Source organism: Suricata suricatta, chromosome 6, assembly GCF_006229205.1.
Source record: "Suricata suricatta isolate VVHF042 chromosome 6, meerkat_22Aug2017_6uvM2_HiC, whole genome shotgun sequence".
NCBI classification, from domain to species: domain Eukaryota; kingdom Metazoa; phylum Chordata; class Mammalia; order Carnivora; family Herpestidae; genus Suricata; species Suricata suricatta.
In genome coordinates, this window is record NC_043705.1 from 52053192 (window position 1) to 52077003 (window position 23812).

The window sequence follows — 23812 nt, forward strand, 5'->3', positions numbered from 1 at the left end:
GTCTCCTGCGAAGCTCAAATCAGGATATTTAATTATTTACCAAAGACCTTCTATGGCCTAAACGTCAAGGATTTCGAGAAGCTGGTATTTGTTCACTTTACATGTATTTTTACATCTGCTCTATAAACGAGACCACCACAGGTCTCATTTTGTACTGAGACCAATTTGTAAATTGTATTGCAGTTCCCCGTTGTCCTCCAGATAACCACCACGTTTCAATTACAAACCCGCGTTTTCAACAGGAGCTGCTGAGTCAAACTGTAGGGTCTGTGTTGCGATCTGAGAGGGAAGCTACCTAAAGCCTTGCGTTGGGCTGCTGATCAACAAGGCCTCTTAGGCCTGTAAGCTGTAACAGAGGCACTTTAAGTGACTTCAGGGAGAGAAGGTCAGATGGGAATCTGAGAAGGAAAGCCAGGCTGAGGGGAAAGTAGGGATGATGACCGTGTCCTAAGCTCCAAATTAAATCCAGCAGTTGGACCAAAGGTGTTAGGAGCACTTTAGAAGAGACTTCTTAAAATACAGACTTTGCAATTTCTTTGATTTCCATCTCTCTGACTCTAAACATATTTGGAACATGCTAGAAAAAAAGCATTGCAAGCAACTCTGTCCTAAGAATGAAGAGGCCTGCTGCATATAACTGAAACTAATAGAACAATGCACGTTAAGGATACTGGAATTCAAATTAAAACATAATTTTTAAAAAGGCATGCTTCATTTATCCAACTTTTCATGAGGAAAAAGAAAATAAAGATTACTACTGAGCTACAAAATGTCCAGCTCCTTTCCCACCTTGGCCTTGGCTTAGAGTTCTCCAGCAAGTCCTTGAACCTAGGTCTCCATCACATTCCCTCTCTACCTGGAAAAAAAAATGAGATTAAACTCTCTGCAACTTCACAGGGAAGTCATAAAGATTAGAGTTAGAACATTGAACTTCAAAGATGAAAGGCTCAATATAAATTCCAGCATTATTGTTCAAAACATCAGTGTGAACTGACAGGTAGGCACTGTGGAAGCAATTCCCACCTGTCAGCAGATCTAGACCAGGATGACCTTGATAGGCCAGGGGGAGGGGGGGGCCGGAGTGCCTGGGACTGGGAAGCACGTTATCTCTGAGCCAATCTGTCATCACACCACTTAACTGTCCCTCCTGAGCAGCTTACCACAAAGACTGACTGCTACAATTTAATGCACACTTGCTACTCTCCCCAACCCCAGCAAGAAACATTTATCTCGCACCTACAATGTGCAAGACTGCCTTAAGTGTTGGAAATGCAGAAATTAAATAACACCTAGTTCTTACTGCTGCAGAGCTCAGAATAAAATAGAAAATGCACAGGTCTCCTATATAGTCTAGAGAGAGGGGAGTCTGTCAGAAGCTGAGAGCATCCCAGAGAAAGTCCCTCCTCAAAACACTACCCAAAACTTTTGTAGCTGACTTCCCCATTAGCAATGACTATTTAGTCATTGATGAATCATGATATATACTATGACAAATTCAAATTTTGCACATTGTTTTCAAATTCAAAGTATATTAATGCTATTTGAACCTACAAGTGCTCCAAATGATCACTGATTATATTTCTATACATTTATATTTTATGTGTATATACTTAGATTTTGTACACTTATATTTTTTAATTATTTGCTTATTTCTGAGAGACAGAGGCTGTGTGATCAGGGGAGGGGCAGAGAGAAAGGGAGACACAATCGGAAGAAGGCTCCAGGCTCTGAGCTGTCAGCACAGAGTCCAACACAGGACTCGAACCCACAAACCGTGAGATCATGACCTGACCTGAAGTCGGATGCTTAACCGACTGAGCCAAGCAGGTGCCCCTATATTTATTATATTTTTAAAGGGGATAAGCTCTATCTCTCTGTTCTCAGAATCCATAAGTTTGAAGGGTTCGTTCAACCCAGATGACACATGATTATACCAATGTTTGGCAGCCGACTAGCCTCAGGATGATTTTTCAGCCTGGCCAGAGACAGAGATGGTGGAATCCTCTGTGCATGCATATGCGTGTGTGTGCCTATGCATGTGTGTGCACACAACAGTGATGGCATGCCGAAGTGCCCTTTTCCTGACTTCAGTCCCTGCCTTCCTCTTGACTATTTGGTAGACAAACAAATGAATGACAAGTTCAGGTGCGGCCTCAGAAAACTCATCAATTTCAGCCTATGGCTTTTGAGGCAGCTCCTCGACCATTTTTTCAAGATAATCAAGCGCCCACCTCCCTTGGAATCCTAATTGCAACACCTGCCTCATTCACATGTGGGAAAGCCTTTCCTACGTAGAAAGAAAGAGTAACGATTCAGCTTTCTTGTTACAGAGAGATAATTATTGTCTTACCTTCAACTTTTTAACCTCTATCATTCAAGTTCTGCTTTCCTCAAAGGACATAGAATAACTGTTTTTCCTTCTCCAAGCTCCCTCCAGTTTTTTCCCATGTGTCTTTTTAGATTTACACATTTACGTTACCTGGGACAACGTGGGTATCCATTGCCCCATCCGTAAAATGAGATAAGATGATTCGTGCGAGTCCTATTGCTCAAGGATCTAAATGCTTGTGAAACTCTGCACAGTAGTCTAAAGCAAAGATCAGCAAACTTTGCTGTGAATGGCCAGACATTAAACATTTTGGGCTATGTGGCCATAGGGTATCTGTAGTAACCACTCATCAGGGCCATTGTAAGGCAAAAGCCACCATAGACAATACAAAAGCAATTGAATATGGCTATTCTGATAAAGCTTCATTTACAAATTTGGGTGGTGTGCTAAATTTGGCTTTTGGGCCATCGTTTGCCAATTTCTGGTCTAGGAACTCATGTTATTCTATATCGCCATGCCACCCTGCCTGTCCCTGTGTCCAGGCTGATTTTGTGAAATGACCCACAACCATTCATCCATCAGTAGAAGCAGAGATTCCTCTGCTGCCTGTGTATATAATACACACACACACACACACACACACACACACACACGGAGGTGGGGGTAGGGAGCCAAACCTGAAAAGCAAAATGTCTTCTATTTTGCTTTTACATCAACCTATTTCTGACTTTCAGGGTTTGGTAATGAGACTAAATTTTTTTCATGTCTTGGGCTATATTTGCCAACAGCTATACTGATATAGTTAATGAGAGAAGTGCTCCTGTTTCCTCCTTCTCAAAATGCAGTCCCCAGATCAGCAGCTTAAGCATCGTCTGGAAACTTGTTAGAGACGCCAATTCTAGGGCCCAACTCCAGATCTACTAAATCAGAATCTGCATTTAACCAGACCCCAGGTGACTCATAGGAAGGAACATTCCAAGTTAGGAGCACTGCCATTTGGGGTGTCTTAGTCAAGGTCCTGCCAATAAATAGACCTCAGTCATGGGTGGAACAAAAGGAGAGGTGCAATGGAGGGACCGCCTGGGAAAGTGGAGCCAGAGAGGATTCACAGGGATGGAGAGAAAATTTTGGACCAGCAACAGCCGTCACTATTACAATCCCTGAGGCTGAGGGAATGTCAAGAAGGATTAGTGATATCTGTGAATCCATTCTGCACTAGAACCATTGAGGAGAAGCTGTCTGGTGGAGCTGACTTTAAAGGAAGTAGCAACTCTGGAGACCTCACCAAAGCAGGAAGAGAGCAAGGAAGAAATATTCCAGCCTTTCCTCCTGTTCTTGACCAAACCCAACCAGAAGATGGGGTGCAAGGGAGCCCAGAGGGAGCGTTCCTCAAGGCCAGGCTCCCAGGGCACAAAGCTGAGACTGATGGAAGGCAGCAGAAAATAACCAGCAATGCCAGAGAGCACTTCCAGTGGGGTTCACTTTTCCCCTGGGGTTCTAAGCTGGTTTCTCTCCAGCTGGTGGCTACCATCTGCCATTGCCTGCCTCGTTGCTAGGTCTGTGTCTTTAGTCAACACTATAATATTGGCTTTTCCTTTCATTCAGAATTCAAAATTGTACAACTTCTATTGCTGAAGCTAAAATAGGACTTAAAAAACTTTATCTCCATATGGCCCCAAGAAAACTATACCTCAGAATTGTTTTCCACTATCACCCCCACATCCCAATAAAATGAAATCAAGCCTGTTTTATGTCAGATTATGGGAAATACTTCTTGCTTTAGCTGACAAGACGTTTGACTCAGAGAAGCTAGCTCCCTTCTCCTACCTGCATTAACTTCCCGGAGACAGCTTTCAAACAAGACTTGAGTTTGTTTCTTGACCTACACCATGGATCTCATTATTTCCTAGCAAAATAAAAGAATTAATAGTGTTGAAAAGAGTGAAAGAAGGAGGCAATAAATAGACTTATAATGAAGAGTCTCTTAGTCACCCTGTCCTTAGGGAAATAACTTATTTGAGTTTGAATATGTAAAAACGGAGATACTACGTATATTGTGGATAATGATAGTACCTATCCTACGTACTTGAAAAGAATAGCAACGCATCATACAGTTGAAATGTGAGATGATGCAGAAAAAGCACTTAGCTGCCCTATTAGCTGTAATTATTATTAGTCCTGCTCTTGAGCAACATCTCAAATGCTGCTAGGAGAGTTTTTCATCACCCAAATGCAACCTCTGCTTGGGTCATCAAGAAAGGGCCAAATATGTAACCTTTACTAAGGGACAGTGTATCTACCCCTTTTTCTGTCATGTCAATCGGAGTCATATGGACAACTTTTAAAGAAACCACAGGACCCTCTTCCTGTGTCTCCTGGAAGTGGTAACAGGAGCCCTGAAGAGGGGTCTCCCTTGTCCTAGCCTTTTGGCCTCAAAGGATCCACTGGCTCTTCAGAAGCAAGGTATCTGCCAGGTAGAAGCACAGTGCCCAGTCCCCACCTAGGCCACTTGGGCCGTCTCAAAGAGAAAAGAGTAAGCACTATGCTACTTGCGATTTTCCTTTCCGTCCCATCCATTTTCCTCTAGGAAAGTCTTTGGTGGGCGGGAGTTGAGAAGTGTTGACAGAAAAGAAAATGATCAGAGAGGATGCCCTCACACCCTCCCTATATTTTCTATTTTCAAATAACTCTTGCCAACCTCTACACCGCCCTCTACATCCCCCATCATATATTATTGTAGCCACCCATAATCCTCACCTAAAGACATGAGAGCAAACTAGGAAGATAATTTTATTTGGCATTTTGTTTGGGCAACTTTGGATGACACAGAAGGCAGACAAAACAGCACTCAGGGTGCATGTGTTACAAAACAAAGCAAAGAAAAAAGGAAGATGAAAGGAAGAGGGATAGAAGGAGGGAAGGAGAAAAGGAAGCAGGGAAAAGGCAGAAAATGATGAAATAGTTATTTGCTATTTCAAATAGTTCCAAATTATTAGGGTGAAATGCAGAATATGATTGGGATTCCTTACACCTACTTTATGATATTTTTATTTTATATATATGTATAAAACTTATTGTCAAGTTAGCTAACAATGTGTACAGTGTGCTCTTGGATTTCGGGATAGCGTCCCATGATTCATCGCTTACGTACAACATCCAGTGCTCTTTCCAGCAAGTACCCTGCTCAATGCCCATCACCCGTTTTCCCCTCTTTCCCCACTGACCCTAAGTTTTTCTGTATTTAAGAGTCTCTTATGGTTTGCCTCCATCTCTGTTTGAAACTATTTTTTCCCTTCCCCCATGGTCTTCTGTTAGTTTCTCAAGTTCCGCATAGGAGTGAAAACATGGTATCTGTCTTTCCCTGACAGATATTTCACTTATTTCACTTAGCTTAATAGCCTCCCGTTCCATTCACATTGTTGCAAATGGCAGGATTTCATTCTTTCTCATTGCCAAGTAGTATTCTATTGTATATATAAACCACATCTTCTTGACCCATTCATTAGTTGATGGACACTTGGGCTCTTTCCATAATTTGGCTATTGTTGAAAGTGCTGCTTTAAATATTGGCATACATGTGCCCCTATGAATCAGCACACCTGTATCCTTTGGATAAATTCCTAGTAACACTTTGGGTTGTAGGGTAGTTCTTTTTTTTAATTTTTTGAGGAACCTCCACACTGTTTTCCAGAGCGGCTTCACCGTTTGCATTCCCACCAGCAGTTGCAAGAGGATTCCTGTTTATCCACGTCCTCACCAACATCCGTTGTTTCCTGTGTTGTTAATTTTAGCCACTCTGACTGGTGTAAGGTGGTAGGTATCTCAATATGGTGATATCTTTATTTTAAACTGTATTAAAGAGATGCTTCCATTCTCGCCATGCCTGCATCCCAAATTATGACAAGAAAGGCACCCTGGGTTGCCCTGGGAAGGCTGGGCAGATAAAATGTGACAACCCCATGGCATGTAGTCACAGAGTGGCAAGGTGACTCGCTAGAAATCACTCGACAAGCCCACCAAGTGCTCAGGGCATCTAATCGGCATTTATTCCACCCAAACAACAAACTCCCATTCCCAGAGTAAGGAGTTGGTATTTCTCTTTCAAAAGTTGCACATGACAATCGGCCACAAAAATCACCTAAACCAGGAGGAATCCAACTGTCTGCTTTGTTTCCATCAAAGCTCTTCCGGAGTGCAGCTACCTGGAGGGCACGCACTTCCTATGGGAAGTGAAGGAGCCCAGGACAAAGGTGTCCTGTCATGAGCGGGTGTGAATTACAAAATCCAGCTTACTCAGCACAGCTCCAAGGAGTTGTCACGGCCACCAGGTTTATTTGGTACTTTTGTAAATGCACATTCAATTCATTGAACATGTTTTCTTTCCTAGATTAGTGAGCTACAGGCCCAGGAAATAATTACTCAGTAGGAGGGTGTACTTGAGTACTGTTTGAAGAAGATTTTCTCACCATTACTTGGAAAGAAGAAAGTACACAAAATAGGAACCATGCTGATAGGCAATCGCAACAATTTTTTTGCACTGTTTGATATTTTTATGTGTACCCTTGACCAAAAATTGAATGTGAATTGTGGAAAGACCACAAGACCATAGTTTACAAATAATTTTAAAAATCACTTGTTAATGTTTATTTTAGAGAGACGGAGACAGAGCACAAGCAGGGGAGAGGCAGAGAGAGAGGGAGACACAGAATACAGAGCAGGCCTCAGGCTCTGAGCTGTCAGCACAGAGCCCAATGCGGGGCTTGAACCCACAATGGTGAGATCATGACCTGAGCCCAAGTCAGCCGCTCAAGCAACTGAGCCACCCAGGCACCATATCGTTTTTAAAATATTTTTATTGTGGCAAAATAGACATTAATTTTACCACTTTGAAGTGTATAGTAGAGTGGCAGTAAGGACGTTACTATTGTACAACCATCACCACGTTCCATCTCCACAGATTTTTCATCTTCCCAAACCGAAACTCTGTACCCTTGAAATGATAGCTCCCCATTACCCTCACTCACCCCCAAGCCCCTGATAACCACCATTCTACTTTCTATGAATTTGACTCTTTTAGGTATCTCACAGACATGGAATCATACAATAATTATCCTTTTGTGTCTGGCTTATTTGACTTAGAAGGTCTTTAAGGTTGAGCCACTTTGTAGCATGTATCAGAACTCATTTTTTAAGGAAGACATACTCCATTGTCTGTACACAGCACATATTGTTTATCCATCTACCAATAGATATTTTGGTTGTTTACACATGTGGTTATTATGAAGAAATCTGTGAACATAGTCATACAAATATCTGTATACTTCCCTATTTTCCGTTCTTAGAGTTATATGCCCTCCATTTGATTGTAATTATCTTTCCCAGAAATGTCTTCCTCTATCATAGAAGACCATTCCTTCGATCCACTGTGTGTCTTTGAGAGCTGCCATTAGCTTGGTGAGAGAGGATGTGGGAAGCCCTCACCATCAGCCAACTCCACCCACCCTTGCAAGCAGCAGAGTGACAGAATTTGCAGCCCAAACACCTCCATGTTCTTTCTTTAGTACTTTTAAATGTTACACATTTTTAACCCCCTAGGGAATGTTTTGGAAAAGATGGAAGTTGTCTTCACCCTGAAAGTACACGATGTGACCCACCAAACAGTACTTTGGGAGCAGGAGAAAAGAAGGCCAGGCTGGAGAGACAAGGAAGTCTTGGGTGGGCCACCTGTGTGGTTGGTGCTGAAAGGGAAGTGCTATAAAAAGCTGAATGAAGTTTCATCCAGGATGGGATGGGATGGAGTAGGGGGGGGGGGTGGAGTGGAGAGCAAAGACAGTGGCTCTCAGATGGAGGAGAAATGAGATTAGTGCAGGAGTGCAGAACAGGCCCTTGGTAACCTCCAGAGGTACAGGAATCCAAGAATGGCAGCTTTAGAATAAGCAAAAATATGAAATTTACATGCAGCCTCTCAAGCATTGTCATAGTGCAGAGACAGAAGGTAGGAAGCCAAATACCTTCTCCACTGATGGAGAAGATAATCTCACAGGAGCTCAGCCAAAGGCTCAAAGAAGGTAAAACTGGAGTCTGAACAGAAAAGACTACTTGCTCCAGAGCTCAAAGGTCTGAAGGCTGTGCCCAGGCCCAGTCTGAAGACCAGAAGTTAAGGGCAGTCTCCAGAAGGTCTGACCCCAGGACACCCAGCACAGAGCATGAAAGAGGAATGACTATAGAACACCCCCAACAAATAATCAGGCTGAGTGAGTTAAACAAGAACTGGCAAAGATCTTTCTTAGATGGGTCCCTTTAGAAGGTCTCACAGCCCACTGTGGTTGAGTCACCCACACAAGCCAACTATTGGTGCCAGATGTTAGCAGACCACAGTGTAGGAGAAGAAAATGGCTGCACCCAAGGAATCTAAGGCTAAAACGACACTTTCTCACATTCCCTCACAATCCTTTTTCGCCTTCATTTGGTATCACCAGAAACGGCAGATGTACATCCTTTGATCTTTCCCACCCTTTTGATCCATTTGAAAATTTCTTACCTGGCACTGATTTTACCAGTTCACTCAATGAGTGGTCGTGTTCTTACTCCCATGCTTGGCACCGTACCCAACTGCTGGAGCACAGAAGTAAGACCATTCCCTGCCCTCAGAAAGCTCCCATCTAATGAGGAGACCAATAATTAAAAGGGCAATCACAAGAGAGTGACCATGGCCATGAGGGAAAGGAATTGGGGTGAATGAAGGACATACACAAGGAGTTCATAACCTACGAGTATAGAACCCAGAGAACCAGGACCGCTCACCAACTTGGTATTAGTTCCCCACCGCTGCTCTAACAAGTCGCCACAAACTTCATGCCTTAAAACAACACAACTTTATTGCATTAGCACCTCGGAGATCAGAAGTCCAAAATGGGCCTCCAGGGCTAAAATACATTTGTCAGAAGGCTATAATCTTTCTGGAGCCTCTAGGGGAAAATCCATTCCTTGCCTTTTTCAGTTTTTGGAGGCCATGGGCTTCTCTGGCTCAGGTGCCCATGCCCTGCACCACTCTGACCTGTGCTGTCCTCATTTGTCACATCCCCTTCTCTCTGACTGACACCCCTGCCTTTCTCTGACAAGAACCTGTGATTATCCTGAGCACATCTGGACAATTCAGGGTCCTCTCCTGAGATCCAGTCTCAGATCCTTCATTCAAGCAGATCTGTAAAGCCCCTTGGCTGTGTAAAACCGCACGGTCGCAGGTTCCAGACAGGAGGATGTGGATTTCTTTTAGAGCACGGGGGACATTATTCTGCCTCGCGCAGAGTTAAGTCTTAAACTAAAAGTCCTTTGGGTGAGAGGTTGTATTATCACACACAAACGTTCTTCTATCTGAACACTTGCCACAGATCACCTAACGCCCCCCAAATATCAGACATCTACGAAGCCCATGTTTCTTTTACCACCTACAACTTCTCCAACCTGCTCTTCCAACTCTGATTCTCCACATGCTGGTTTTATCATTTTCTGGTCTAACCATCCTTTTCCCTTAAGTACAAACCGGTGAATCCCCTGAGCAGACTTAACTTTTCATGAACTGATGAAACAGATGCTCGTCAATTTCATTCTGTAAATTGGGCACATGAATAGAACTTAGAATTATTTCCTGAAGTTGTTTCTTTGCACCTATAAGATCATAAATGGGAAGCCTTATGTTTAGAATCTATCATTATATTTCTATAACTATGCTGGTTGGGGGCCGACTGGGGGAGAAAAATTATAACCTAGCCGCTACTGGAACCAAAAATAAACTTTGCCCACAGTCACAGAGTTATTAGTGGTATAACCCAGACAAAAACCTCAGCCTCTGGACCCCAGACCCAGTGCTCTCCCTGGTAGCCACACTGTCTTTTCTATGTCATTCTTCGCTCTGAGATTAAAAAAAAAAAAAAAAAAAAAAATTGGTACAAATCCACTTTCAAATAAACACTGAGTTTAAATACTTGTCCTGCTTTTCTTCTTCATTGAAAACTTCCCACCAATAGTAATAATTGGTGTTCCGTAAAGAGCCCTTCCTGTTGGTTGATGTTTCACTCTGTGAAATATAAACAAGTTTCAACAAGAAGACAGAATATGTAATCAATATCCCTTGGCTCCTGTTCAGAACGGCCATGCTTGTGGCACTTGATATCTTTACAGAAAATGAATATTGGAAAGTAAGATTGCACTTCATTTAAAAGCAGAACAACAGATGTAGGGGTGATGGTGTCACTGAGAATCAGTTACATAACTGATGAAAGTCTTTGTGAATCTCAAATAATGACAATATGGCCATCCTTTTGTTTCTAGAATTCCCCAGAGCCGCTCTGCCAGACCTCCTCCCCGTCTTGCCTTCCGTGCCAGATGGCCAAAGCCACTACCCTGTGGAGGCAATCAAGGCCAGCCCGCCACCCACAGCCTTGACATTCCTCCTCTCTATCTCAAAATCGCTCTTACCTTCACTCGGCTTCTCTTCCTCCCCCTCCACTATCATCTCATCTTTGTTCAAATGGCCGCTTCCCCTTTATCTACTGACACATTAAAATCCCACATCTACAGCATAGTAGGAAATTCCTGAGGTGTGTTGCGCCTCAACACTATGCTCACTGTGCCCTCCACACCGGCGTAACAACCCAGTACGATCTTCCCACTCCTCTGCACCCTCTGTTTTCTCCGTCTGCAAGGCGCACCTCCGTTGTTGGTCTAGAGAACTCCTAATCATCCTACAAAGCCCAGCTCAGCGTCAAACCCTGTGATGCTATTCCCAACCACTGGCCCTTTCCGATAAAGATTAATACTTCTTGCCCTGTGTGGTAAGAGCCTCAAACTCTCCTCCCCCATAGCTCTGACCACACAATGTTAGCATTATTTGTCCACCTCTCTGTCTCCCTCAAAAACTTCCCAGACTGTGAGTTTTTGATGGGCAGAGACTGTTCCTTTTATCTTTAAGTCTCCAGCACTTCTGACAATCCTTGATACGTAACACATAACCAATGAAGGTTTGTTGAGTGACTGAAAGAATGCTCATCTTTCCATAAAAAAAAAAAACACACAACTATCACACTGCTACCTTCTGGAACTGCTATCTCCACCTGCATCTCCACCTGCATCTCTGCTTCACTTCTTCCTAAACTTCTCCTTACTCAGTCCTCACCACCACCCCCCCGCCCTGAAGTGGAATTCTGGTGCCAACTGGATTGCTTTCCTGATGTTAGATTATTTCCCAATCACCTAGTCAATACGCACAGTGAATGTCTGCAACTATTCACTCCCACTCCCTGCCTCTTTGCAGCATCTAGTGCCTTGACCTTCTTGCATTTTGGCGTCACGACCTTCTCCAAGTTTAAGTCTTGAGTTCACACACACCCCACCCCCCACCCCACCTTTCCAGCTTCCCATTCAGCCTCTTTGTGTGAGCAACATTCTCCTTTCCAAGTCTCACAGGGCCGACTTCATAAAGCTCCCAGCCCAGCCACTCTCTGGAACCCCAGGGTAGACAGCCTGGGAATGTCTGTAAATTTGAAACAAGCCTGACCATCAACAGACTCTGGAGGCTAGATGGTCATTAAGTGAGGTAATTGCGCATGTATGCCCTTAGGGAGGGCCTTAGACCCTTAGTGAGCCTTGTCCTCCTCCCTCTGGCCGAGCTGGCCTCCGAACTGGCCACCCTGTTCCCTCTTCTCTTCCCCGTAATTCCCTCTGAGCACCGCTGCCGTCAGGATATTTTTAATGCTGTGTCAAAAGCCTCCAATGTGCTGCCTCCAGAGTTATAGAAAAGGTAGTTTAAAAAATAAATAAAAAAAAAATTTTAAAAGGTTTTCCGAATGTCCATGAAGGCAAAATAAGATGAAGCCCGTGTTGTGAGCTTTCTACCACATTATGTTGCAACGTAGGAAATTATATATTACTGCCTTCTATATTAAAAATGTCCTTTCTATAATGAAACAGGGGTCATTTCCCTTTATTTTCAGTATGCTTAATTGGAAAAATGCAGAGTTCATGAACAACAATTGGCATAACTTCTGTGTTTCGGAAATTAGGTTAGCTAGTCTGTTCTTCCAGATATCTGTGACCTCTGCATCCTTACTAGGTCGGATGAAGAGCTTACTATCACTTAGACTCATTTTAAGTGATATTCACTTAGCATTTTAAAAGTAAACAGAGACAGAAAGATTTTATTATAGTAAACACCTACTTGGGATGTCTACAGCCCTCAGTTTCTTCCCAAGAACGTTGGCTTCATCATAATACTGAAAACTCAATGGGGATTTTTTTTTTCCACCGTGAATTGACTCCTGTTTTATAGTTGGAAATAATGCACTCCGTAAATGAGATTTCCGTGACTCTCCTGTCCATCAAGAAGAGGGCATAAATGTCCAAAGACCAAGAGCCGCCTTATTTATTCACACCTTCTAGTTTCTTAACAATTATTTGCCTTTAGTTTTGTAGACACACACATACTAATGACTGTCATCAAACACACACACACACACACACACACGTTAAAGCAGGCAATTAATCATTTTCTCCCCGAAGACCGTATTTTACATTCAGAAGCCAATTGTCAGCACACATGCTCCTAAATAAATTGACACACATACCAGCTAATACATTAATTCGCATGGAGAAGGCGTCGTGGGAAGAAAACGTGTGTTCCCAGATTTCTCAGGCAGGTGCTTGGCCTGTTAGCATAAAGATCAGTCTTCCTGGCTCCAACCCTTTGGGCACACTGCCCAAAATTACTTACAATTTCTCACACAGTTGATGCTAAGATAGTTCTGCAGAAGGAGAGCCTGGTTTACACAATGTAACCTAAGAACAGCTCCCTGAGGAAGAGCCAGGAGCAGCTTGAGCTTGGGGGAGATTTTTTGGCTTTGTGTTTTCTTCTTCCATCTGACTTTTCTAATACAATATAACCATGCAGCATTACTTCATGCTTTCACATTTCCTTGCTGTGATCTGCTGCTATGCTTCCAATTCCCCCTGTAAGTGGGAAATGTGGGTCCCGAGGAAACAGACCTACTGGCATTTATTTGTGCAGAAGGGACAAGGCTTGCGTGTGTATGTTGTGCATTCACGTGTGCACACCTATGCTCTCACAGACCTCTCTCTTAGCATTCAGACCTCCACTATGATCCCCCCCTGCTTCCTTACCATGCTATCTACAGCCTTTCAGAATGGAAAGTTTGGGCCCTCTATAAATCACTTTATTGAAAGAAGGGACCATGGTAGAGGTTGCTCTGAGCTCCAGAAAAGGGAATTTCTACTTCACGTCACCATATTGCATCTTCCAGAGCAGTAATATAAAGGCTAGCATAGGGATGGGGTGATTTGCCTGACAAAATTCTAGACTTACAAAATTCTGTGAAAGAATCGATCAAAAGTATTGTATATTTAGTTTTAGTTTTCATAAGCAAGAATCATGTATAGTCCTTTCCAAACAGGATTCACAAAAATGTCAAACGCAGCTGCTGCAAACCTGCTGTTTTTCCCCTTCTGGGTCCTCGGTGAAGAGAGGATGAGAGCAGGTCCGGCTGCTCCTGAGAAGTGGGCTGGAGGGACCGGATGCGCCCCTGGGAATTATCTCCCCCAGCTCAGCCTAGAGGTCCAGCACGGTGGCAGCGTCCCCGCAGGGTGGTGACTTTTGGTTTCACCTACTGCTCTATTGTAATCCTTCAGTAATCCCACCTGTTTTCAAAGACACCCTCCTCATTGTTCTCAGCTCCCACCGAAAAAGAAAGGGAGGGAGATTAGGCTCCAGCTAGCCCGGCTCCAATCTTGTTCTGGCACCTTAAGAAGTAAAGGATTTCACTTCCCTTCCGTAACTGGAGCAGAGCCTTCCCTCCCTGCAGGGGATAGGGTCCCATTCTGCAGCACATTTCCTCCAGAGAGTCAGCTTTTCTGAACAAAGACCCAACTGTCTGTGCAGGATGGGAAACGATCTGGTGCTGCCGTTTGGAGCACACCCTCCTACAAACCCAGACATGCACACAAGTTCTGTGTTTCACCGCAGGAAGCGAGACTGGTGGCTTCAGGCATCATTAATCATTTTGAAGTGATTATTCTTAAAAAAGAAAAACAAAGCAAAAAAAAAAAAGGGGGGAATGGAGTTTGAGAGTTAGGTCATGTCCAATAAAAATTAGCACTTCTGAAAATAGCATTTCTGTGGTTCCTTGTGGGCAGTTAAGAGCTTGCTGGACTGACCAGAACTGGGGTAAAATGGAGGGTCTCTCTTCTCCTTCATTGAACTCCAACAAACACCTGGGACAGGACTTGGCGTCAGGGAATCTTAGACTTTCAGATTGGGTGGGGGTGTCTCTGCTTCCTTTGCCTTCCTACCCAGGAATGCACACATTCAGGAAGAAGATAAAACCAGAACAGTTGGCTTCCTACGGGGGACAGCGCTCCTCCCTTGCCCCATCACAGGGCAGGCGGGCAGACGGGGGTGCAGGGAAGCTGTGCTCCCTAGAAAGGTTGCCCCCACCCCCATGGGTATTTTACCAGAACAGAAAAGACCACCAGCCAGTTGTTCAAACCCGTTCACACTCACAGGGAACATCCCTTAGTCTATGCCTTTGAAGTAAAATTGTTTCTGTAGCATAGGAGAAGTGGTAACTAGAAAATGAGATCTTCAACACTATCATTCCTGGGAGATGACATGTCCTGCTGTTCTGGGTTAAGAGGAAATTCACTTACATAAAATTGGATTTAAAAAAACAAATGTTTTTTTTCCCACCCACTGAAGTCTCCTGCATCTACCAGAAGCATCCTCTATCAGTTGCCCCTTCCTGAACTCTTGGCTATTTCCCAATCTTTGTTTACTCCATAACCAGGATATCTGTCTTTGGAGTCAAGATCAAAAGTCATGAAGGCAGAAGAGCCAGCCCCTTTCATCCCGGTCCACATGGCCTCCATGTCACCTAGACTTGCATTCCCTTGACTCAGGTGTGAACCTAGCTAAACTTGACTTCATTTCCTTTTCCATCAATCACTTACTGAGATTCACAAGTGCTATCATTCATTTTAATTTAAAGTTTAAAAATGGAAGAGAGGAAGAGAATAAATTTCATTTTAGTACTCTTAGCTACAAATTTTAAAGTGTGATACATGTGGTCACATCAAGGTGTTTTTTGCCTTTTGTGTTTTTTGGTTTGTTTAGTTTCGTTTGGCTTGGATTCTTCAATTCAGCTCAACATACCCCACAGGAGCCTTTGAAAATCTGCCTGAGTCACACTGTACATGCCTGATAGGAAGGCTGAGCAGGGTGTAGAAGGCATCTACATGGGTGGGGTGGCCTGGTGTGGGGTGCTGGAGCCCAGGCCCTTGAAGGAGGGTGTCATCCATACGGAGGCCAGGAGGGTTAGCCAGGCCTGGGGAGTACTGGTCCCAGTCGGGTGATGGGGTGTTAATGTGGCCGAGTAAAATCATAGTGCAGAATGGGCCTCAGGGCCTGAGCATCCCAAGGAGAGACGTCAGAGCAATCGAGACGGGAGATGGGTTACACAGAGGAGGACTAACCAGATAAGTAAACATCTTAAGTATAGCAGAAAGCCAGAAGACTAGAATGGGACCTATATAATGGTGATTGGAATGGGATATATTAACGTGAATGAACGGTTTCAATATGCATAAATATAGAAATAAATACAGCTCGGGGCACGTTGATGGCTTAGTTAAGTGTCTGACTTCAGCTCAGATCATGGTCTCTCAGTTCATGGGTTTGAGCCCCACATTGGGCTCGTTGCTGACAGCTCAGAGCTTGGAGCCTGCCTCAGATCTGTGTCTCCCTTTCTCTCTGCCCCTCTCCCACTCATGCTGTCTCTCTCTCTCCTTCTCAAAAATATTAAAAAAAGAAAGAAATAGAGCTGTATCCACTCAGTGGGCTTGGGAGCAATGACACCACAAGGACCATGAGCACACACAGGGTGCACAGACACTTCTAACTACCATCCTCCACACAAAGAAACCAAGGCTGCTCCTCAGAGAAACATCTGCTTCAGAGCTGGAACAAGGAACAAGATATAAGGAATATCTTGTCATGCCAAAAATCCTGAGCTCAAAGATTAAGGTAAAAATGTCAAAAGGACACAGGCCTGCTTCAATGGACTCACACTGGCTAAATCAGGAACAATTTAAGCTTGGAGAGATAATAGCAACAGATTATAACCCATTGAATAAAACCGGAAACTTTGAATCCATTCTGAAATAAACACATTGAAAGCTTGATGATGAAGAGAATTTTTACGTAGTTTCAAAGTACCTCTCAACAAAATGCTTATAACTTACAAAGGAGCAAAGGGTAACTCTATAGTGGGAAAGCCTGGTAGACACCATCTTAATCAAGTGAATGGACATCACAGTTGGAACAACTTGGACTTCTGTGCTCCTGGACAAGGCCCAATGGAAAAAAACACAGAATTCTTTCTTTGTTATCATTCCCAAAAAGGCACACCCTAAATCTAATCATGAATGATCATCAGATAGATCCAAGTTGGAGAACATTCCCAGCTAGTAATCTTCAAAAGTGTCAGTCATGAAAGATGAGGAAAGAAGGATGACATGTCCTAGTCTGAAGCAAACTGAAGAGACGTAACCAAATGCAACATGTAATGTCAACCTAGAAAACCTTACTAAAGCAAATGACCCCACTTGAATGGGGTCCGAGGATTAGATGGTCACAATGTGTAGCTCTTACTTTCAGATTGCTGTGGTTAGATTGTGCTTATGGAGAAGACTGTCTTTATCTTTGTAGGAAAGTATAATCTAATCGGGGATGATGGGCATTATGTGACATCTTATTCCCACACAGGTAAAGGGACAAATTACTTATATTACATTTCCAACAATTTCACAAGTGTACCATTGTTTCAAATTATCTTTTAAAATTTAGCTTTTAAATAAAAGTAATCCCATGAACACCTGGATGGGCAAAGACTTAAGAAATTCATTCTTGCCCAGTACTCAGAACATGCCCGGTCCAGGCGAGTACTCAATAAATATTTGCTGAATTTAGATGTTCAGAAAATGCTCTGAGATACAGGAAGGAACACAATGAAAGTGCTTGCACTAAGGCTTATTTATTTTAAGAACACAAGGTTTATTGTGTGCCAAACATTACTGTAAATATTTGCAAATAGCTCTATGAAATCAATGCTGTGAATATCCCCTCTTTACAGAGAAGGGAACTGAAGGACGGAAAGGTTGTGTGTCCCACCCAAAGTCAGGCAGCCGATGAGCAGTGTAACCAAGAGTGGAGCCCAAGCAGGAAGGCTCCCGAGTTCGTGCTCTTAGCTATTTTACTCTGATGCCTCTTCAAGATCCCACCTGCAGGAAATTTAACATCTTTCCCTTTCAAAATATTTAGTTCTCAACTATCCAACTGTATTTTCTGTGTATTATAGATTCACAGGATTATGTCCTATTCTTCATTGTATAATGCATAGAACTAGGCCAAGAAAAGCTCCTTCCTGAGCTGAGTGCTCAACTTTGCAGGCGGTGCTCATCTATCAGCTTTGGTCTTCACAGAAGGCTTGGCCATTCAAGTAGACCTTTGGTTCTTAGCCGCAGCCTCTGTGGCCCCAGTTTGTTAGGTTTTTACCTGTTATATGCTTCCCTTTCTCCTACGTGTATATGAGGATTTCAACATGGAGTAGAAATATCTGGACATATCCTGGGAACAGCTGATCTTCCATATGGTAAGGAGACACCATCAGCCACTGACCGAGGTCCTCCATGAGGATTCCTCACTGTCCTATTTCTCTCCCTCACAGGAGGGAAATGAGACATTGAATCAAATGTGTCTCCTAATGGAATAGATACTTCGACAGCCCCTACAAAAAACAGTTAAAGATACACTACCCCATAAAGCCTTCTGTGCCTCATTTTCTCCCTCCTGTGAAATGTGAAAATGTTATTTTATGTTCATTTATCTTCTAGGGACAGGAGCTCTGTCAGCACCATGGAGCAACATTCATTATACACCCCCTTTATAGCAAAAGGCTCATTAAAAAAATCCAATAAATAAATGCTTTTCTTTCCTATTCAGTGTAGCAAGTTACCTAATAAAATTGTAATATGCATGACACAGTGAGTTCTATTTCACAAGAATGATGTGACTATTTTTGTAGCTTATGTTATCACAAAAATAGATCACAAGTTTCAGGTAGGTTTAGGGCAAGTTCCAGGTGCAAATAATTGTTTGTAGTATTTTTATTCTTCAAATAACTTTTAGTTGTAAGAATGAGATCTTCCATTTGCTATGCCCCTTTTCCATAGAGGTGAAAGTACCAGAGATAAAACAGGAAGAAAGAAAGCTTTTATTTAACCTTAGGCGCTATATAATTTTCTAGAACAGAACTGTGATCTTTCCCTGTACTTCTGTGTGGATTTCTAACCACGAACAGGCATTCTTTCCTCAATAAATAAAATTCGTATTTATTTAAGTATAGACACATCCGTGTGTGTGTATGTACATCTGCATCCTCTGCAATCCCATCCCCACTGTAAATTCCTTTCAGTTGTGAAATCATAGTTGCAACATTATCAGGACACCTGCTGTGTCCCTTTGGCCTCATCTGTGTACCCCTGCCCAGTTTCCAAGGGCAGCGTCAGCCTTGGTCAAAGCGTGTTTTCTTATTTCCTGAACCTGCTAGGCCGTTCTCTTCAGACAGGCCAAGCATGGCAGGAGGAATGTCCCCAGGAGTAGTCCTCAACCCGTGACTAGAAACAGTTGGTTCATCGTACCCCAACTCCCTTGCCCTTGGGGCAGAATGACTTTGAGGGAGTATTTTTGACATTGCTGCCACCGCTTGGCCAGAGGAGCTGAATACCAGTCAACCACAGTGGTGACTGGTTTGAGAAAGACCCTTAACTGGCTGCCTTCTGTTCCGTCTCACGTCCCCTGGCCCCTCGTGGTGTTCCCTGCATTGACTGCTTGCACTTTAATCCTCGCTTTAATGTCTTCTCCTGAGGATATCCAAACCCATGCAGTCACTCTCCAAAGAATATGGAAGTTGGCCCAAAGCCACAGGACGAATACCTGTCCTGCTGTCCCTGTTGTTAACTGCCCCATAGAAGAACTTCCAAGCACACTAATGTATCCAGGCCTTCATTTTTCCCTGCCTCTCCTTCTATCCCTCCCTTTCCCCCATCTTCTGATCGGCATGCTAATAAGTACCCCCTTCCCTACTTCTCAACACTCCTTACCCCAAAGTTGCATTTTCCTGGCAATCGGTTGTCAGAGACGTCCACTGTTGGTGGCATCGACCATGCTGGCTCTTAGAACTGCGTACTTCTGTGCACAATACGAATAACCTACCATATGTTTCTTTCTACCAGGGTCACTCTGCCATCTGGATGATGGAAGCTTATACCCCAGGGAAGACATAGCCCTAAGTCAATTTACATTAAGACACAGATTCTAGACATACAGTCTAAGTTTGGACACAGAGCTGACTCCGGCTGACAATGCCACCAGACTCTGATTGATTTCATCCACATACGTGGAGGTTCCCATGTCTCAGAGACGGGCAGAGACCTTATTTAGGCTGCATGACTAATCCAACTGTTTATTCCCTTGCTGTACTCATCTTTGTTTCATCTGAGGGCCCCAAGTCCAGGATAATAGTTTCAAGTGCCACCCACCCCCACCCCCATCAAGCCCTATCCAGTTCCCTCAGGCTTGATGTGAAAGGGACCTGACCCTGTGCCCGTCGGTCAGCAGTTCTGTCATGGCTGTTCTTGGCATTTCTGTGCCTATTAAACTTTTTGTAAAAATTGAAGGGTGGGCTACATAGATGATGATAAATTAAAATCACTTAGCAACGGTTTTTCACAATCTCTCTTGCACCCCCAAAACACAAGGGGCAGGAGAGTGCAGACTAGCTTTTGGTGACCCAATTTCTGTCTCTTATCCAAAGCAAAGTTTCTGCTTTCTCTATTTTACGACCCCGCCAGTATTTTCCACAATCCTCTCCCTTCACCACCTCAGTGCTTCATCCAGTAGTCCCCGGAATGTTCCTCTGGAGCCCGGGACCAAGGAGTAGACTGTCCCATTCGTTAGCTGCTCTCTAGGTGTCCTCTCTGCTTAGCGAAGATTGGAGTGCTGGTGCTCCAGTGCTGGGGTTCCCTGGGCCTCGGTGCTTGCAAGACGCAAACCCTGTCGGCTCAGCTTTCTCACTGGCCAGCAGCCTTCTGCAGAAAAAGCACTGCGCATGGATCAAAGGGAGCTTCTTTGATAGTTTTTTCACATGCCTTGGTGTGTGTGTGTGTGTGTGTCTGCGCGAGTGTGCATGCATGTGCACACATACGTGCACACACCATTTCTGTCAATCAGCCTGGAAAATTTTTACTTTTTCCAAATCTAACCCTAACAAGAACACTCTAAGAGATTGTCTGTAGGGTGACATACATTCCCGGTGTCTAGCACAGTACCTGACTTACAGCTAGCACTCAATAAGGATCTATGCCTTTATTTACCCCTTTGGATGGGACACAAGGCCAATTAAGAAATAACCAGCAGAAAGATGCCCCTCTTAAAAAAAGTCAAAAGAGGGGGTGCCTGGGAGACTCAGTTAAGCGTCTGACTTTGGCTCAAGTCATGATCTCAGGGTTCATGCATTTGATCACTGCATGGAGCTCACTGCTCTTAGTGCTAGAGCTGGCTTCAGATCCTCGGTCTCCCTCTCTTTTTCTGTCTGGCCCTCCCTCACTCATGATCTTTCTCTCTCTCTCTCTCTCTCTCTCTCTCTCTCAAAAACAAACACGTAAACTCCAAAGAGAATATTACTTTATACTTTTTAGTGTAAGTAGTGTAAATATAGTAGTGTGTTAGTGTATTCAGCAGTCACTAAGGACATATAATAATAGGTCACGAAAAGAATCTAGGAAAGAGACCGTTCCACTCCTTGATGATGATATGTGGAAATTGAATCAGTGGGCATCAAAGCCATACCATCCATAACTAGATGGGCAGCACCCTCTTATAGCTCTTATATTTCTTTGTCTGCTCAGCTACTTGGAAAACAGGACTACGTGGAGTTGATTCTGAATCCCCAGTACCTGGCAAAATTCTCATGCATAGGAGGCATCCAGAAAAAGTTTGATGAATGAGTGAACGGATATATCGTTGGAAATCACCATGAATTGCGTGTCAACATTTTTTAAAGGCCTAAGGATGCACTTGTACAAGGAGGTCTCTTCACAGATAGGTTGAAAGATCTCACTGATTCTAGGACTGAATTAAAATCCAGCTAGGAACCCCTGGGGGGAGCACCTAACCAATGACTAAAGGGCTTAGGAATGGGAAAGCCCAAATTCCTCACCTTGGCTTGGAACATGCTCTGAGGATAGAACCACTATCTCCAAAGCTCCTTTTGGAATCATGCCACACCCGCCATCTGAGGGACCCTTCTGGAAATCACATCCTTCTTCCCTAGCAGGTTTCTACCACTCCCATGCCAGTTTGTTCTGGGAACACCTCTTTAATGAATTAGTAACACATGAGGGACAAGCAAGTTAGGCTTAAAGGAGGGATTCTGTGTTGGGAGATCTATGCACAGACAGTCCAATTGCCTAGAAATGCTGGCTCACTTCTTCCCCTTCCTTCATCAGTGACCACATGTCCTGCTCAGTCAGTCTCCCCCAGGTCTCCTCTCTGAGTCAGACCCACTCTCCATTTCTAATTGTTGTCCCCCCAAACCCTACCCTTTGCTGATTCCTAAACCTGTATTTCTACCCCTGAACTGTGACTCCTCCTCCTGCCCATAAAGTTTTCTTTGCTACCACCATCAAACCGCTTGGGTTCATTGAATGGAATCAGCTTCTCGGGAAGGGCTGAGTCTTTGCCCCATTCAGTCTCTAGTGAAAGGTGGAAGAATCGACTGTAGTTCAAGGTGGCTCACCTGCGTCCATGAGCAGATAGCAGACAAATAGGGCATCTGTTAAGGAAAGGCAAAGGAGCCCCTGTTGGGTCAGATGCATGATAAAGCATCTGAACCAGGAAAAGGTATGAATGGAAAAGAAAAGTTACAAATGGAGGGGCTAATGTTATGGAATGAGAAAGTGTGATAGGCTATTTTGACTCTTATTATTTATTGAGAGAGGCAAATCCACTCGGACAAACACTAAGATATAAAAACGCCTTTATGAGTGTATCCCCATCCTCTTTCTCTACAAGGAACTTCTCTTGGTCAGTTTGTAAAACGTCCATGCTATGCTGAAGGCAACACCATGGCTGCCATGTAGTTACCCGAACCCGGATAAAAATTGCCCCTGAGCTGTAGGAGCCCTAAACTCCAGGAGGATGGTGGCTTAGAAGGCTCTTGGATTAATTCAGCTTGCTAAGTCACCACAAAGTCATCATGGATCCAGATAGCTATGGGATCTGTTCTTTCCAGAGTCACCTGATACAGTCACACAGACTCTTCTGGGTCCCGTCTCTCTGTTTTGGCCCCAAGGATAGACAGCAAAGTTATACTACAATCTATGTTTCTTTGTGAACAATGTTCAATATTTGTATCATTTAGCACTTTTTCCATTGTATATTTGTAGGGGTGACATTTGTAGAGAAGTGTAGCTAGTGGACCTATCAGTCATGTCTCTTTAGTGAAAGTGTGATTCCTCCACCTGCATGGCTGGAAAACAGGCCCCAGACTTGGGACCCAGGCCATGCCAACTAAATCAGAAGTGAGGACCCAAGTCAAGACAGGCCTCAGCTAGCAAACAGGACTTGTAAATATGGGGGTCCTTGGGGCTCTAGTTTGTCTCTTGGTCACGTAGACTGAGGTGATCTGAAGTTAAGCTGGAGCAACTGTGTTAGCTCACAAGAAGATAAAGGGGGGTGTGCGAGTGATAGAAGCAGGAAACAGCCCTGCAGAGAGGAGCAAGAACATGGCCGCAGTAGGACCGAGTAGTCCTCCAGCTGTACCAGTCTCTCCAGATATCTGGCTAAAGCTCCTGCCCGTGGGTCCCATGGCATGCTCCATATCCTTCTTACAAATTCCCTTTGTTTAGTCGAGTGGAGCAAGTTTGCAGAAAAGAAATAAGAAAAAAAATTGTTAAAATGGGAACAGGAAAGTATTACTACTTGTGGGTTTAGTTTCTTGCATACCACCTCTGAGATAAGAGAACATTCTATTTACCGGTGATTTTCTGACTTCTTAGCATTCCACTTTCATCCTCTTTTTATAGACCAGGGTAAAGATCACCTACATTTAAAATAGATTTTGCAGCATCTTGTCATTTTAGGAAACATTCTTGGATTAGCTAACAGAACTCCTTATTTTCCAACAGGGTCACATAGAATCCTAAATCAACATATCTAGCAACTGTTACTGCACTGTGTCATGAACTGATAAATTTATAGAGCCTAAAACATCACAGATGAGAGAGAGGAGGTGGGGGAATATGCTTATCTCCCTTTTGCATTAGCCTAAATTTCAGAACTAACTTGGTAGTGCCAAG